The sequence below is a fragment of the Marmota marmota genome, unplaced genomic scaffold, assembly GCF_001458135.2.
Source record: "Marmota marmota marmota unplaced genomic scaffold, marMar, whole genome shotgun sequence".
NCBI classification, from domain to species: Eukaryota; Metazoa; Chordata; class Mammalia; order Rodentia; family Sciuridae; genus Marmota; species Marmota marmota.
Window position 1 is genome coordinate 416,324 of NW_026000173.1, and position 18,439 is coordinate 434,762.

An 18,439-nucleotide genomic window follows, 5' to 3' on the forward strand; every position below is an offset into this window, starting at 1 on the left:
TGCCTAATTTATCCCAACTAGGTACAGTAAGGCTGCCCGAAAATGCAAACCACGGTGCAGCGATATCTACCTTCTGCAAAAATCTCTGTAAAGTACTATGTTTCACCTCCAGACCTTTAGAACGTAACAGGCCATCTAGGGCCAGAAGAAGCAGACTGGAAGGTGCGGCACCCATGACACAACAACAAAAGAAGCACAAAAAACAACAACAAAATGACACAACAAGAGAAACACAGAAAACAAAAGCGAAAGTAAAAACGAAAGTACACAATGCAGCTGCTGCCCCGCTTTGGTCGCGGATCCCACTTACTTGGGACTGATTTCTGCTTTGCTCACGGATCCCACTTACCTGGGACTACGGTGCACCCCCCTGACTGCTGAAAGTTCTGACTCCCGGGTTTCGGCACCACTTGTTGCGCGCGACTTCTTGCCCGCAAGAAAGACGCAACCCAAGAATCTTCTTTCAGCAACTTTTATTCAGGCCCTTGATAGTTCTTCTTCTTTCCTCGGATGCCCCTCCCAGCCTTAATAAAGCATCTCAAGCCCCAATGCAAAGCAGCCACGTGGAGCTTTCTCATAGAGTGATGAAAAGTCATGCGCCAACTCTCCCAAACAAGGAGTTGTTTGTCACAGACCACAGCGGAGCCAGCGCCATCGTGTAATGGTGACCATAATTTACATAAACGGCAGAAGCAGCTCACCACAAACTGTAACTAAATGACTTCTAATTCTCTGGGCAACAGGTCCAGACTTTTCCTTTATAGGCAAGAAGGGCAAATAAGTGTGTTATATAAAAATGTATTTTTAAAGTGTGTGTATTATTAAATTTAAAGACCTAGGGAAATAGCATGGAAGCTGCAGCTCCCATATTCACCCAGATATAACAAGGAGATCCCTTTCCTCACGTGCCAAGGAGGCAAGTTACTTCCACCAGGCAGTAAGGTGTCAGGGTCCCTTTCATCTGCTGGACTGGTATCAGGAAAAATAAATAAATAAATAGATAGATAGATAGATGAATAAATAATAAAATATAATGTTTAAATAAAACCTAGACTTCAAAACCTCAAAATGGAAATATCCAAGTTTCAACACAAAATAATTAATCATACCAAGGACCAGGAAGTTCTCAATTTTATTAAAAAATGATAATCAATAGCAGTAAACAAAAAAAAGATAATAAAAATGTTAGAATTATCTGACAAAGATTTTAAAGCAACCGTGATAAAAATGCTTCAACAAGAAGATTCAAACAATTTTGAAAAAAAATAAGAGACCTAAGTAACTTAGAAAATTCCTGTGTCAAATTTAAAAAAAAATAGGGCTGGAATGTGGCTCAGGGATTTGGCAACCCAAGGTTCAATCTCAGGTACCTAACACAAACCACCATCCCTAAAAAAGAAACAAAGTAATGCTGACTCTCAATGGCATGGTGGAGGGGAGAGCATGGGAGTAATGAAGGAACTTTAGATAAGGCAAATAGGAGGGAGGAGAAGGGAGGGGGCAAGGGGGCAGGAATGATGATGGAATGAGTTAGACATCATTACCTAAGTACATATATGAAGACACAAATTTGTGTGAACACACTTAGTGTGCAATCAGTGACTTGAAAAATTGTGCTCTATATGTGTAATATGAAATGAATTGCATTCTGCCATCATGTATAACAAATTAGGATGAATAAATAATTTAATAAAAAAGAAACAAAAAAGTAGACTCAACAAAAAAAAACATGTAAAAAATGGAAATTTTATCACTGAAAATATAATAATCTTTCAAAAGCTTAGCAGACTTCCTTTGGCCTCCATCTGCCACTCCTTCCTGAGTCTTCAGCAGGAAAGTTACCCAGATCAAATTTTGGACTTATCAAGCCCCCACATTTCCATGAGTCAAGTTCTTAAAATAAATATCCATGTTCATATTGCTTCTTTTCCTCTGGAGAGCACTAACATAATACACTACCCTAATAAATGGGAGCATGATTCCTCTATCATAAAACATTAGCTGCATGTAGCAACCTCCTTATGAACTGTATAGTGTGGGAATAGGAGAGGGAAAAGTAGCTTAACAATGAGAAACCTGACAAACACTACCTCAGGTGATCAAGTTCAGCATCTATAGTCAACATTCATTTTGATAATATATACCCTTGCAATAATGTGATGAATGCATTTTATATCTGTGACCTTCCTCCCCAAAACAAATAATCCCCCATATTCATTAGAAAAACATCAAATTTAACAGAGAGACAACCAATAATGTACATAATGGTGTTCCCCTAAATGTCAGAGTAATCTAACAAGAAAGTTCTGAAAAAATATCATAGCAAAGAGGAACATAAAGAGAGATGACAAATAAATGGAAGGTGGATGACTGCACAGGATTATAGTATAGAAAAAGAACAAGAGTTAAAAATTGGGAAAATCAAGAATGTTGGACTAAGGAAGTGGCTCAGTGATAAAGACATGCCTAGCATGTGTGAACCTCTGAATTCAATTCCTACTACCAAAGGGAAAAACTCGTAAATATTGGTTCACTTGTTGTAACAAATATCCTTATGTAGGAATAGCTTAATAATAATGGGCACTGTGTTGCAAGGTAGGGTTAAAATAGAATCTTTTAATATCATCTGCTCAAATTTTCTGTCAATTTAAAAACATTTTTAAAACTTGTTATTTAAAGGTAAAAAAAATCACATTCACAATAATATATTCATCTTCACTTTTATCAAATTGTTTGACATGTGATAAAAACACTAGCCTTGCAGAAACCTCAGATAAAAGAAGTCTGAAGAAATACAGTAACAATATATCTTTCTTCAAAATCAAGCTTCACATGGATAACTTTCAATATCCAAATAAGAATGTTAGATTCTGGGCTGGGGCTACAGCTCAGTGGTACCGCACCTACCTCGCTCATCTGAGGCACTAGGTTCAATCCTCAGCACCACATAGAAATAAATAAATGAAAATATTATGTCCATCTACAACTAAAAAAGAAAGAAAGAAAGAAAGGATGTTAGATTCTATGATTGTACACTTGTAGCTTAGAATGACCAGGAGACTCCACTACTTAGTGTGTTCTACCTGGAAATCATAAATACTGATTTGGGAATCTTACATACTACAGTCATGTGAATTCTAGGCACATGAAGTTTTACCTTCCATGGTTGAATTGATTCTTACACACTTCAAGTTTATGTGAATCATTTCCTTTATAAATCTTTTATAATTTTTGTCTTCAAGCAGCTGAGAATTTTTTTGAAAGAAAGCTGGAAAACAGAACATAAACCAATCATTTTTCTGGCAGCATTAGGTCATTGCTGTTTACATTGTTTTCTTGAATTCTATAGACAAAATCTACACATCTCCAATTACCCAACTAGAGAGAGCCTGACAGAAAAAGATTACCTTTGATTCCTCAGTCAATGGAGTCTTAATTCTAATGCTTTGGAAATATTAGGTGTCTCCAGGAATAGCTAAAAGATGAAGAGTTGAAAGAAGACATGAAAGTGCCATCATACTGGGATCTGAAAGATGTTATCCATAGTCTCCTTCCAGAGTTAACCCAAGATGCAAATCAAGGCTAAATTTTGTGAGAAGGGAGTGGAAATTATTTAAGGAAGTACACAACCTGGGATTTTGGGAAAAGGAAGAATTTGCTAATTTTAATCAATTCTGGATGATCTTAAAGAACAGAAAAAATGTTTTTCAAAAACCCAAAGATTGATCAAGAGGACATTTTTCTTCATCTCTTTTGTGTGTCTCTCCCAATGTAGAACTAACTCACCCCCACCTCTAGAAATTGGATTTTCTGGGCTGCAGTAGTATCTCAGTATCACAGCACTTGCCTAGACAAGGCTCTGGGTTAATCAACACTACTGCAAGAAATTAAATTTCTTCTTTCCCTCTAACTTCCTATTTATTACTTTACCCACTTCATTCAGGCTTTGACTTCTATCATTTCATTAAAACTATCCATGAAATCGATTGTTAGTAATTTTCTAGGACCACTTGTTAGTCATTTTCTAATGTTCTTCTTGCAGTCATTCATCCAAGTCTTTCTCCTCAGCTCTTGGTACACTGTTCTCTCCTGTTCCTGCCTCACTTTTCTTACTGCTGTTTCTTATCTTCTTCCTTCAGCTCTCTTCCTCCATTCACCTTTTTTTTAATGTAGCATGTCCAAGAGTTCTTTCCTAATCCCTACTTATTGCTTAAAGTCCTCTTCTTGAATGATAACATATATTCCCATACTGGGGCTTGCTATCATTGTGCGAATGACTTTCAAAATTCCAGACTTTTCTCTCCTAAAATCCAGGCAAATATGCCTCCCACTGGACATGTACATTGTGGGTTAACACATTGTTCCCAAAACATAAATAATTATCTCTCAAAATAAACCCGCTATTAATCCTACACTGCCTACACCTTTGAACAACTTCTTCACTGCTGAGTTTAGTACTAGGCCAGAATATTATATTCACACTTAAATTCTCTGGGTTCTTTAATCCCCAATATTCATCAAGGATTAGTCTCCTTGATTATATCTTCTTTACCCTTCAAAGCTACCTGTTTTCTCTTTCTTCACTAACACTATCCTTAAATGAGGCTCTCAATGTTTTCCAATGGAATGATGAATTAGACTCTGTTTGGTGCATTATAATTATACATAATAATAGGATGCACTGTTACATAATCGTACACACACATAACATTATTTGGTCAATTTCATTCCCCAGTACCTCCCCAATCCCTTCCCTCTTCTGTCATCCTGGTCCCCTGCCTCTACTCTACTACTTTCCTCTCAATTTTCTTGAGAACTCATCCCTTCTACTCTACTTGCTCCCAAATTATCATATATGAGAGAAGATATACAACCAATGACTTTCTCAGTCTGGTTTATCTCACTTAACACAATGTTGTCTACTTCTATCCGTTTTCTAGAAAATAACGCCTCTCCTTACTTTCACCTTTGTCCTCCTAAATCCATTTCCACACCTTGGTAAAAGCATGTCAAATTTGATTATGTCAAATCCCTGCCCAAAATTCAGCAATGGCTCCACATCACTGATACACTGGAAACTGGCCTCAGTGTTCCATCCTTCTGGTATTTACACCTCTTTCAATGTGACTTTGTACCTTCTCCAATCAAGAAATGGGGTCAGTTTCATCAACAATAGAATGTGAGCTGCCTTTAAGACTCCATTTGGCCAACAGAATGTGCAAAACAATGAGGCTAGTTCTAAATTGAAACTTTAATGTGCTTGGTTTGCGTTCAACCTCCATCTTTGAAGCCTGCAAGTGGCCATGTGAACAAGCCCAGGCTGGCCTGATGCATAATGATAAAAATGTGGTAAAATTGCCCCTTTCGTTCCAGTTGATATGCTGTTCTTCATAAGCCAAGTTACCTATTATGGGTCCCTAACATCATATGCATGACTGAGTTCAGCTAGGACTGAGGAAACTCCCATCTGAGACAAATCTAAATTGCCAAGCCACAGATGCATGAGCTAAATAAATAGCTGTTTTAATTCACTGTTTTAGACTCATTTATTAAGTAGCAAAGGATATTTTATAAAATAACCTTCAGGGAAAAAATCAAAAAATTTTTGATACTATGTAGCATTCTTCATGATCTGAATTCTGTTTATGTGGGCAACCTATAACTTCATTTCATAGTTTCTCATATCACACTATATTTTCCCAGTCAGGCACTTTTATATTGCCCTCCAAATCTTCCATGTTGTAATATAATCTGTCTATGTCATTTGGGTACAGATGTAGGTGTCTCCTCCTTCAGGAAACCTACCTCAGCCTCCTGTGCTCACTTCTTACCTGCACAACCCTTCCCATCTCGTGTTGTAAGCACTGGTTATTTTTTAATATTTTTGCTTGTAATGAACAAGATAACTTTATTTAATTTATTTTTATGTGTGCTAAAGATCAAACCCTCAGCTTCATATAAGCAAAGTGAGTGCTTTATCACTGAGCCACAACTCCAGCAATGTGCTGGTTATTTTGACAATTCTCTTAATATCTTGAGACCAGTGGCTGTGGTTATTTTTGGAATCTCTAACACAGCACCTAGCAAATAATATGTATGGCTATTGTTACTTATCAAATGAATAAATTAATGAATTAAATATCTACCCTAATATATGCTGAGATTTATGACTTTTGAAAACTTAATAAATTCTGAAATACAGCATATGCATAAATCCACCCATTTGTTAAATTGATTTTTCCTGAGATCTCACAATGGGACAGACAGAAATTATTAGAAGGAAATTCACTGGGAACTCTTTCTGGAATATTTCCTTCCATCACCTTCATGTTCACCTGATCATCCAAAAATATGTCTGTGAAGTCACATAAGACTAGCCTTGTAAAAGCTCTTAAAGAAATACAGATGTATCCTCACACAGAATCTATTATAGAACTGATGACTCATTGGTTTCATTCTAACATCAGCCAATACACACATATCTACTCTTCAGATTTTCTAAATGAACATGAATTCCATTATTCGTGAAAAAACAAAATTCCCAGTGAAAACTCAGGAACTCTATCCCCCATCTAAGAGAATATTCATTTTTCAAATGTCTGCATAATTGTGAACTGTCAGGTTCTAATGGATAGTTTCTGTTAATGAAAGGCAGGGATTGCTAACTGACTCAGTTGGCATACTTACTGATAGGAGAGACAGACAAAAAGATTTCCTTCAGCAGGGAAAGTATCAGCAGCAAGGCAAGAAGCTTGGAAAAAACAAAATTACTCAGATGAGGAATGATGTTTTCATTGTGATCTGAAGGATAAATCAAATTAATTCATCAGAAAGCAATTCTTTCCTTATTTCCAAATCCTCCTCTATGAGTTGACTTTTTGTCACTGTGACCAAAACATTTGACAAGAATATCTTAGAGTAGAAAAAGTTCATTTGGAGTTCATGATTTTAGAGGTGTCAGTCTATGGTCAGTCTTCTCCACTGCTCTAGCACTGAGGTGAGGTAAAACATCACAGAATAACAGTGTGGTAGTGTAACATTGTTCAGCTCAAGACAGCCAGGAAGAAGAAAGAGCAAACAAAGAGCCAGGGGAAAAATATAATCTACTGAGGAATGATGTTGATCAAATTATATTGTCATACCATGTACATGTATGAATATGGAACAGTGAACCCCACTATTGTGTATAATTACAATTCATCCATTGAAAATGGAAATGGAAATGAAAATATATGATCTAAGGCATGCCCCAGTGACCTAATTTTTTCAGCCACACCTGATCTGATTACCAAACCAGTAATCCATTCTAATTATTAAGCCATCAAATATATTAATTAATGCACTGATTAGGTTATGATTCTTATAACTATTTTATCACTGAACATCCTTGAATTGCCACATAAACTTTTCAGGGCACATCTCGTATTCAAACCTTAACATTCTGCCCCTGGTCCCCAAAAGTTCATGTCCATCTCACAATGGAAAATACATTTAGTTGATCTCGAAGAGTCCCCATAGTGTTCAAAGCTGCAAAATTTCCCGATAGATCAAATCCAAAGTCTCCTCTGAGACTCAAGACAAACTATGTGTTGTGAGCCTCTGTAAAAATCAAAAGTAACTTACATATTTCCAATATGTGATGCATAAAGTAAACATTCCCATTCCAAAAAGGAGGAATAAGGATGTAGAAGTAAGGGACAAAACCAAAACAACCAACATTCAGTCTGGTAGATATTAGTTTCTGTAACTCCATGTGCAGCATCTGGGAAATATTGTGGTGTGATATATTCTTCAAAGAGCTTCTGCAGCACCACCTAAATGGCCTTGCTGGTTGTAATTCACATGGTCTCTTTCTTAAGCTGACTCCCTCTACAGCCACCAGCTTTCCTCAGCAGACATTCCACTTTACTGGCATATCTTAATCCCTGGGATCTCCATTCCAGCTTCAGCTTCCCCTTCACAGCTTCATGCATGCCCTCTGACGGGAATCATGCAGGGATTCCAACATGGCTTCACTTTGCCTGAACAGTCAGGTCTTTCTCTGAAATATCAGTAGAAGCTTCCATGATCTCCTGGCTGCCATCAACTCTCCTCTGTCATGCCCTACAACTATGATGTTCTGCCTGACCTCAAGGCCACAGTGATGAAGCTGACTCACCATAGACTAGCCTCAGAAATATTGATCCTAAAATAAGATTCCTCCTCTAAATTGTTCTTATCAGGTATTTTGGTTGAAGTGACAGAAAAGCTAATATCCTCCTCTTCTACTTTTCAATTTTCTTCCATAAAGCACAATCACTAATACTATGAATATTTGAAATCATATTAAAATTGAAATAAGAAAAATAAATGGTGTTTATTTATAAAAACTATAAAATACCCAAAACACAAATGTCTACCATTGACAATTACTATTGCTAATATTAGTAATAATGGATTACCAACCAGTAATCCATTCTAATTATTAATCCATCAAATGTGTAAATTAATGCACTGATCTCATAACTATTTTATCTCTGAACATTCCTGAATTGCCACATAAGCTTTTCAGGGCACATCTCATATTCAAACCATAATATTCTGCCCCTGGTCTCCAAAAGTTCATGTCCGTCTCAAAATGGAAAATATTTTTAGTTGATCTACAAGTATCCCCATTGTTTTCAAAGTATGGCACATGTCCTTTCAGCAATTTTTGAAGTGTGTACAACATATATGCACATTTTTCCATTTCATTGACATATATATTTACTGATTTCTGACTCACCATGTTCTTTTATACTATTTTACAAACATTTTTCATCATGATATTTATTAATATTTTTAACATGGTTCTTAATATTTCATTTCATATTCAAATAATATTTTAGATTGTGTCCAAGTTATAAGTATGCTATAGAAGATAAAACTTTCTGGCCAAATTGCATATTGTTAAGATAAAGTCAGTCTTTTTAGTCACTGTTTCATGGTTAGAAAACGTTTTCTAGACTGAGGGTATAGATTCATGCTACAGCAATTTTGACTAGGATATACAAAACCCTGAAATTAGTCACTACCAAAGGGGAGAGGAATAGTGGGACACATTCCATTAAGATAATTAAGATTAAAACACCAAATAAAGAGAAAAATTTTCTTAAAATTATGTACATTGTAGTTTTTCCTCTCAAGGAGGAAAAACTCACTATTATATTCTTTCAGTTCTGGAAATATAGGTACACACAGTTTTATATATTTATATCTGGAAGGATACACAAGAAAATCCAAACTCTGATCATCTATAAATGATAATAGTAAAGAAAGTATTATGAATCTATTTTATCCCACTTTGCAACTCTACAACACCTTCATTCCTATCTACAGGCAGCACAATCCTCAGAGGTTCCTGGGTTTCACAGACATAATCACTTCAGAGAAACAGCAACTAACATTACCTCTGCCCTGCTTATCAACTATCTCTTCATCCTTGACCTCACAATTCACTTTGACCACTGGAAAATGATTTTTACCTGCAGGAGAATTTGAGTTGGTGCCGGAGGACTTCTCCTCATTTTGCAAACTCACTTCAGCATGATTTCCCAAAGCCATCATGAGAGGAAACCTTCTGCTTTTTTCAAAAATCCCATGTGATATTTTCCTTAAAACATACTATAATTGAGGTTCCAGCCTGAAAGCAAATTATCCTACCACTTAAATAGATGAGAGCCCAAGTAATAAATAGGCACAACCCCTAAGAGTGAAATCGTGTGAAACCACTGGGCCACAGGATCCAATCTTCATGACAACCATAAAAAGAATTATAGCATTCAAACATAGTCAAAATAGATAAACAAATGTAACAAAAGTGGGAACTCAAATATGAAGAAAAGAAAAAGAGGAACCAAGCAATTGGAGAAGTCTTTCCTAAGAAATTAATTTTATAAATTCACCAGCAAAACTGAAATGTGAGGGTGTCCACGTGCAAGTGTAATATATTAGCCAAACAACTTGTTCTGCTGCATTCACATCATCATGTCTGACTGCTAAGGCAGCTTTTTTATTCACTCTTTTTTTTGGGGGGCGGGGGAGGGGATCTTTTTATTGGTTTTATTTTTTAAATACATGACAGTGGAATGCATTACAATTATTATTACACATTTAGAACAAATTTTCATACCTCTGTTTGTATATAAAGTATGTTCACACCAATTCATGTCTTCATACATGTACTTTGGATAATGATGTCCATCACATTCCACCATCCTTCCTAACCCCCTGCCCCCTTCCTTTCTGTCCCACCCTTTTGCCCTATGTAGAGTTCCTCTATTCCTCCCATGCTCCCCATCCCTACCCCACTATGAGTAGGCCTCCTTATATCAGAGAAAACATTCAGCATTTGTTTTGGGGGGATTGGCTAACTTCACTTGGCATTATCTTCTCTGATGGCATCAATTTACCTGCAAATACCATGATTTTATTCTCTTTTATTGCTGAGTAATATTCCATTGTGTATATATGCCACAGTTTTTTATCCATTCATCCACTGAAGGGCATCTAGGTTGGCTCCACAGTTTAGCTATTGTGAATTGTGTTGCTATAAACATTGATGTGTCTGGCCACATTCTAAGGTGGTCATTGACACAATTCTCACATGACAACCTCCCCATGTTCAGAGCCACCTTCATTTAGCATGGTACGGAAGTAAAAGTCTGAAGGTGTCCTCTGGGCTCTCTGCTTTCCCTGCTGCTCACAATGAGCACCATCATGAACCTTCATTCATTCATTTTGCTACTGGTCACCTCCAGAACTCCTGAAAGCCATAATAAAAGAGGACGCCACCTTTTATTCTACACTTATCTCTCCCTTTACCACCCACACCACCTTAATAATATGCTCTGGAAAGTAAATATGACTATACTTAACAGTTGGGAAAATTAAATTGAATCATATGTAGAAGAGGATGAACTTAAATTGAGTGCAAAATCTATTTTCTTTTTCCCAAAGGCCAAAATGAAGACAGTCCAAAACCTAATCCATCTTTTTCCTTCCATTTCCTTCCCTCTCTCTCACCTCTATATTTGTTTCCATTCTATTTCTACATTTATTTTTATATCAAAATATACTGAAAACACTAAATTCACAATAATATTCCTAATTCTAATTCAATGCCTCAGATTTTATTTTTGTTTTCTCAATTTTCACATTTCTTTCACATATCAGTGACAGAAAGAAACTTGTGTTCATTATATTTAACTTTTCATGTTTTGTTAACTTATTAGATTTCACTCTGGATGTTACCAATCTCTCATTTTTTGTGCCATTCTTCCCTAAGGCACTCTTTTCTCCCTGATACATACCTTACTCCCTAGCCAATCCCTTCTCCCCTAAACCATAGACCTCTACACTCTAATTGAGTGTTCCCACACAGGGCCAGCCAACAGCACCCCACCAAATGGACATTCTCCTCACCTTGCTGAGGGTCTGACACCCTGTGCTAAGCCACACCTCAAATTTACAACATACATGAAAATAAGAGTCAGTGTCCTACAAGACAATATTCACCTGGGCATTCTAGCCCAGGATCATTCATAGAGTTCCCTTAATTTGGCTGGTTTCTTGGAAATAGAAAGGGCTGTTTCAGGGACATGGTGTATTACTGCTCTACTTTTCTTTAAGGATGACACAGACCAGATTGTGAAAGCTTATCTGTAGCCACTCTGGCCTGCCTGAGCTCTCACAGCCCACATGAACCTCCATTCATTAATTTTGCTCCAAGGTTACTCCCATGGATAGAAGTCCTTACCATGTAAGGATCAGTCTGTCCCTCTGGGATTTGCCACCATGTGGAGAGCTCCTTTATCCAGCTCAGTTTCTGAAACCCACACCACATCTATCTTCTGTGTAGATAATTTCCTCATCCTGCTTGGGTTTTGATATCCTATGCCAGGTCCTCCGCTGCCAACAAGAATGCCTTCTTGAAACAATCAAAAACATGGAGACAGAGATCCTACAGATTGGGAGAAAATCTTCACCACAAGTACCTCAGATAAGGCATTAAATTCAGAATATACAAAGAACTCAAAAAACTTAACTCATGAATATGAATAACCCAGTCAATAAATGGATAAAGGAACAGAACAGACACTTCACAGAAGAAGAAATATGAATGGTCAAAAAATACATGAAAAACTATTCAATATCTCTACCAATTTGAGAAATGCAAATTAAAAATACACTGAGATTCCCTCTCCAGTCAGAATGGCATTTATAAAGAATACAAGTAACAATAAACATTGGACAGGATATGGGGAGAAAGATGCTCTCATACATTGCTGGTGAGAGTGCAAATTGATGCAATCACTCTGGAAAGCAGTATGGAGTTTCCTTAGAAAACTTGGAATGGAAGCACCATTTGACCCAGTTATCCCACTCCTCTGCATACACCCAAACGACTGAAAAACCAGTATATTACAGTGACACAGCCATATCCATGTTTGTAACAGCACAACTCACAATAGCCAAGCTACATAAACAACTAGGTGTCATTCAACAGGTGAATGGATAAAGAAAATGTGGTGTGTATACACAAAAGAATATTAGCCATAAAAAAGAATTAAATATCGATATATTGCCAGTAAATGGATGGAACTGGAGGATATCATGCCAAATGAATAAGCCAATCCCAAAAAATCAAAGGCCAATTATTGTCTCTGATGTGTGGATGCTAACCCAAAACAAGCGAGGTTGGAGAGGGGAATAATCGAAAAAGATTGGACTAAACAAAGGAAAATGAAGAAAAGGGCGGGGGAGGTGAATAGGAAACAAGGTCTAATAAATTGGTCATAACTTTCCTATGCTTGTACTTGTATACATGACTAGGGAAACTCCATATCACGTACGATCCCAAGATTGGGAACATCAAAATAGATTAAGTCATATTTATGTATGTATTTTCTGCTGAAATACATCCTTCATTTTACTGTCATCTATAACAAAAGTAAGATGTAACAAAAAAATTTTAAATGCTTTCAGTACCTTGCTTATGTGGTGAACTCCAAAACTGGACTGTCTACATGCAGAAACCCTGTTTACCCTGCCTGGTCTCTGAAATCCACATAGGTTTATCTTCCGCAAAAATGTCTTCCTCACCCCACTTAAGCACTGAATCCAAACTAACACTGTTCATTAGTGTCTACTAGCTTCTCCCAGATGCTGAGATTTTATGCCAGGCTGCACCTCTCCAGGGACTCACTCCTGGTCCAAAAGGGGCTCTGACTTCTCACAAAAAGTGACTGCATGCATGGATGACTTTTCAATCCTGCTTAACTTATATTCCGCATACCTGACCACACCACCACATACATGGCCTCTTCTCATGGACTGACATCTCATACCAGCCTTCCCCTATTGTGCACACTTCCTCAATTCTCCTGTCCTCTGCTACTCTTCTCTGGGCCACTGCCACTTGTGGACAGCCTTCTCACCATGCTCAGGCTCTAATTATCCATGCCAGAGGACACTCACCACCATAGTGAGGTTTTCTTCACATTTCATGAGCTCTAATACCACTGTCAATCTAAACCTCTTCATTGTCATCTTTCCCTGCTTGAGCTCTAAGGCCTTGTGCTACATTGATTCCACCTGCTCACCACATCCTACAGCAAACACCTACTTTTCCCTGTGCCATTTAGTGCTTAATTTAGGACTGAAAATTTTGGTAGGGAAAGCATGCTACAATGCACAAAGGAGTCTTATGTTCTCTCCATTTAATTTTTGGACTTCACAAAGTACATGCTATTAGACAGTTGTGTTTATACACACCCTCCTCCCAATAATAATAACTGATTGTAAGAGGCATTCTTTTCCAAGTTCCTTAAGCAAAATAGGTTTCTAAAGTTATGTCTCTCTCCCTATAAAGCCATATTGCAAATAAATTACATTGTGTCTGAAACAACCCCAAAGCTGAGTGGTTTATAACATTGATTTCACACACACAGTACATGTGGACTAAGGATGTACTTCAAGTTGACTATAACTTGTCTTGGATACTTTCTGAATGTTTTCTCATTCTGGAACCCAGGTGGGAGGCAAAATGAGGAGGATGTCCACACATGCATTGTCCCATAGCACTACCCAGGAGCAAGAAGATTGAGAAGGTATCCACAATCATTGAGTGGCTCCTTGGAAGCTGAACTGTTCAGTAGCATACTCAATCTGGATCCAGGGGCCACCCAGCAGAAAGAAGATGAGCCTTATGTCCAAGAGCCTAGGAAGTCATGTGGACCCACATGGACAAATTGGAGCTCCTGTGCAAGAAGAGATGTGGCTCTTATGGCAACCATGCCTGGCATGACTTCTGCTCCATGTGCTAGAGAGAGGAGTACCACAGAGCCCAAGAGAAGCAGATCTGGAAGGACTTCAGCAGGAAAAGGAAGAGGCCTTGGCCAGCAGCACTCAGAGCAGTCAGGAGGTTGGTTCCCTCTATTACATTTTCCAAATTTGAAGAAAAGAAAACCAGTGAGAAGTTCCACAAGGTAACCACAGTGAAGAAATTCTTCAGTGCTTGTTCTAGAGTTGGATCAAAAAGGTCAGAAATTCAGAAAGCAAAAGCTCCCAGTCCTTCCATAAACTGGCAGACCAGTATTGAAACAGTGTCTAAGGTGCTCCTAGAATTTCTCAAGACCTTCCACAAAATGAAACAAGAGATCTATAAGCAGACCAAGATGTTTTGAGAAGGATGTATTACAAAAGGGATTTGGGCATTGAGGATCAGTCAGAGTGTAGTCAGGAGTTTTACAACAATGTGGCAGACTCGTGGAATATTGACTCATGGAATAAGTGCCTCCAGAAACAGTTGAAAAAATAATGGATCAGATTGAAAAGTACATCATGACTCACCTCTATAAATCTGTTCAGAAGAAACTGATGATAAGAAATACTACACCATTCAGAAGAGGGTCAGATATCACTGATATGGATTCGAAGCCTGTGCCCAAGATAAGGTGGTCTGCATCACCAGATGTAGCAAGCACATCTTCAATGCCTTCAAGATCACCAACACTGAGCCTGCTTCTGTGGATGACTTCAGCCTTCTTCTGGTTCTTGCCCAATCTCATCTACATTGTGCTGAAGGGCAACCCCAACCCTCCTGTAGTCCTACATCCAGTACATCACCTGCTTCTGCAACCCCAGCTGGCTGATGATGGGGAGGACAGATGCTATTTCACCAACCTGTGCTGTGCTGGGGTTTTTATTGAAAAATTGGATGCCCAGTCTTTGAATCCAAGTCAGGAGGATTTTGATTGCTACATGTCTAGCCACACCACTCCCAGGAGGCAAGAAACCAAGAGTTGGTCTCCTGATGCTTGCTTAGGTGTGAAGCAGATGTATAAGATCTCGAACCTCCTGTCTCAATTGAAGGAAAAACAGGAAAGAATCATGAATGAAACTGCAAAACTTGAGAAAGACTTAATAGATTGGACAGATAGAATTACAAAGAAGTTTAAGACATTATGGAGAAATATCCACTTAAAATTAAGCCCCAAAGTCAAACATTAGCAGTTATTCACTCTGAAAATGACAAAATTCCTCCACCATTGCAAACTCAGGTTTATGCACAATGATAAACATTATGTGCATATTATTTATTTGAGCCTCCATTGTAGGTAACAGTACTGCAGCCTGAAAGTGGTATCTAGAATATATTCAATTGCTTTCAAATGTCAGAGGATTTTAAGGTACATTTCATGGAGATTGTTTTGTATGCTTTATTTTCTTTTTCTGGGTAGAAGAAGCTTAGTTAATAATAAAGTACTATTTATTTAAAAACACACACACAATGAGAAATCATCTCATCCTAGTCCAAATAGCTATTATCAATGTGAGCAAAAACTAACAAATCATGATGAAAATGCACAGGAAATGTAAGTCCTACACATTAGTGGTGGGGATATAAATTACTATAACCATATGAAACAAATAAAAAATTTCCTCAAAAATTAAAAATAAGCTCACAATGTGACACAACTGTTGAAGGCCACAGCCTAGTTGGGATGACATGGCATTCTGCCAGAAGGGAGTGGTTGAGAGGTGATGCCAGTGAGCCATTGAGATGATGATGGTTATGTTAAGCTGTGTATTCAGTTGTATATGGACCCCTGCTGTCCGGCAATAGGGTGGCTGTGGGAATAGGGCAGCTCCAGGAATAGGGTGGTTCCTGGTGCCTCAGGCACCTGCTACTTTGGAGTTCCCAGAGTTCTTACTCGGGTCCCAGTGGAATCGCAGAGCCCGGGGGAGAGCTGAGAGAGTTCTCAGGGAGTGTGCGTGGAGTGCTGGTGGAGTTCAGGAAATAAAGTTTCCTGTTTGTACATACAAGTGCTTTGTGGCTGCTCGGTGATTTGTGCCCAGCCAGACTGCAGCATTTGGTGGCCTGTGCAGGGCAAGCCTGAAGGTTGGGGGTAAGCAAAATTGCTCGCCCCTGAAGGAGAGCGAGAGAATGGGTGACCATTTCAAAAAACAATGTGTTCTTGTTTTGATTTGTTTTGTTTTTGTTTCAAGCTGCCTGTCCCTAGAACTTTCTCAGGCAAACTGGGGAAAATGGTTGGCTCAAGGTTTGAAGTTGTTCGCCCCTGAGATAGAGATAGAAATGGACCACGAATATACATTTCAAGAAAATAGGAAAATTGATACCATGCATTTTTGTTCCGTTTTGGTTTCATTCTGTTTCGGCTTTGTTTTGTGTTATCATTATAGTAGAAATATGGGATCAGAAATTAGTAAAAAAACAAACCAAAAGAGTGTTAAGTAAATTGTTAGAGGTTCAGACTATAGTAGAAAACATGTTAGATCAAGCAAAAGAGAAGGTCTCTTGAGCTAGTCAGACAGAGGAAGAAAATTTGAAGGAAGAAGGGCCATCAGGAGGGAAAAAGTTACAACAGGAGGCTGCTACTAACACATTTCTATCACCAGAGGGCGTAAGTGTCCAACCAAAAGCTCCATCTATGGAGACAACATATGCTGGAAGCCCCCAACCACCCTGGTTGATAGATAGGATCCTGAGACAGGACCTCAAAGATTAGCATGCCCTGTACTTGAGCAGGCAGGAGGGCAGCGAATTCACCATGCTTTAGATTTCAAAACAGTGAAGCAGTTAAAGGAAGCTGTATCAACCTATGGTCCCCAAGCACACTTCACTGTAAGCATGGTCGAATCCATTACCAACTTGGACATGATGCCAGCAGATTGGACTAGCATGTGTAAAGCTTTGCTAAATGGAGGGCAATATTTGTTATGGAAGGTTGCCAATGAGGAATTTTGCACGGAGACAGCTAGGAGAAATGCAGCAGCCAGTTATCCTCAGAGAAAACAAGATATGTTGTTAGGAAAAGGACCTTATGAGGGTCAGCGGCAACAAATTGAATATGATCCTGCCATATATTCACAAATTCCTGCAGATGCAGTTAGGGCATGGAAGACTTTACAAGGACATGGATATTTACAGGGTCAATTATCTAAGGTAATACAAGGAGCTAATGAACCTTACACTGGATTTGTAGATAGGCTTATTCAAATAGCTACCAGAGTTTAGGGGATACAGAGCAAGCAATGCCTTTAATTAAACAGCTAGCCTTTGAACAAGCAAATCGTTGGTGCAAACAGGCCATTAAACCATGGAAACATGAAGATTTAAACACATATATTAAATTATGTAGAGACATTAATGAACAGGGGCAAGTCTTGGCAGCTGCAGTACAACAGGCTTTAGATGCCAGGCCAAAAACATGCTACAATTGTGAACAAACAGGACATTTTAAAAGGAGTTGCACCATAGGAGGAGGGTGTAATGAAGCTAGGTATCAAATGGGTAGAATACCGGATATTTGCCCACAATGCCTTAGAGGGAGACATTGGGCTAATGAATGCCTTTCTCAAACCACCATAGAGGGTACTCTGTTATCAAAAAATGGACAAGGACCAAATGTTTACGCACGATATTGTGGAGAAAAGCATTGGGCTCCATTGCCAAAAAACGGACGGGGGGCCCTATGCTCCAGGGCCCACAACCACAAATATATGGGGCAACGGAGGAACCCAGCAACACCATCAGGGTAGTGCCCAGGGCACATTATCCATTAGATCCCTCATCAGACAAACCAGAGGGAGCACAGGGTTAGACATCTGCGCTTCCACCAGAGCACTACTAACTCCAGAGATGGGAGTTCAAATCATTCCCACAGGAGTAAAAGGACCTCTTCCCCAAGGCTTATTGTTAGGAAGAAGTTCTTCTACTCTAAAAGGACTTATGATAAGTCCTGGGGTAATTGATCCCAATTATGAAGGTGAAATAAAAATTATAGCTAGCTCTCCAAGAGGCATATCAGTAATTTCACCAGGAGATAGAATAGCACAGTTATTAATAATACCCAGCCTGCATGATAAATTTTCCAGTAGTACTATAGAAAGAGGT

The 18,439-nt window shown here is 38.4% G+C and overlaps 1 pseudogene; it reads left to right on the plus strand.

Annotated features, from left to right (window-relative positions):
• Positions 1 to 15,596, plus strand: part of LOC107159896 — a 23,258-nt pseudogene extending 7,662 nt beyond the window's left edge.
• The last annotated feature ends 2,843 nt before the right edge of the window (positions 15,597 to 18,439 follow it).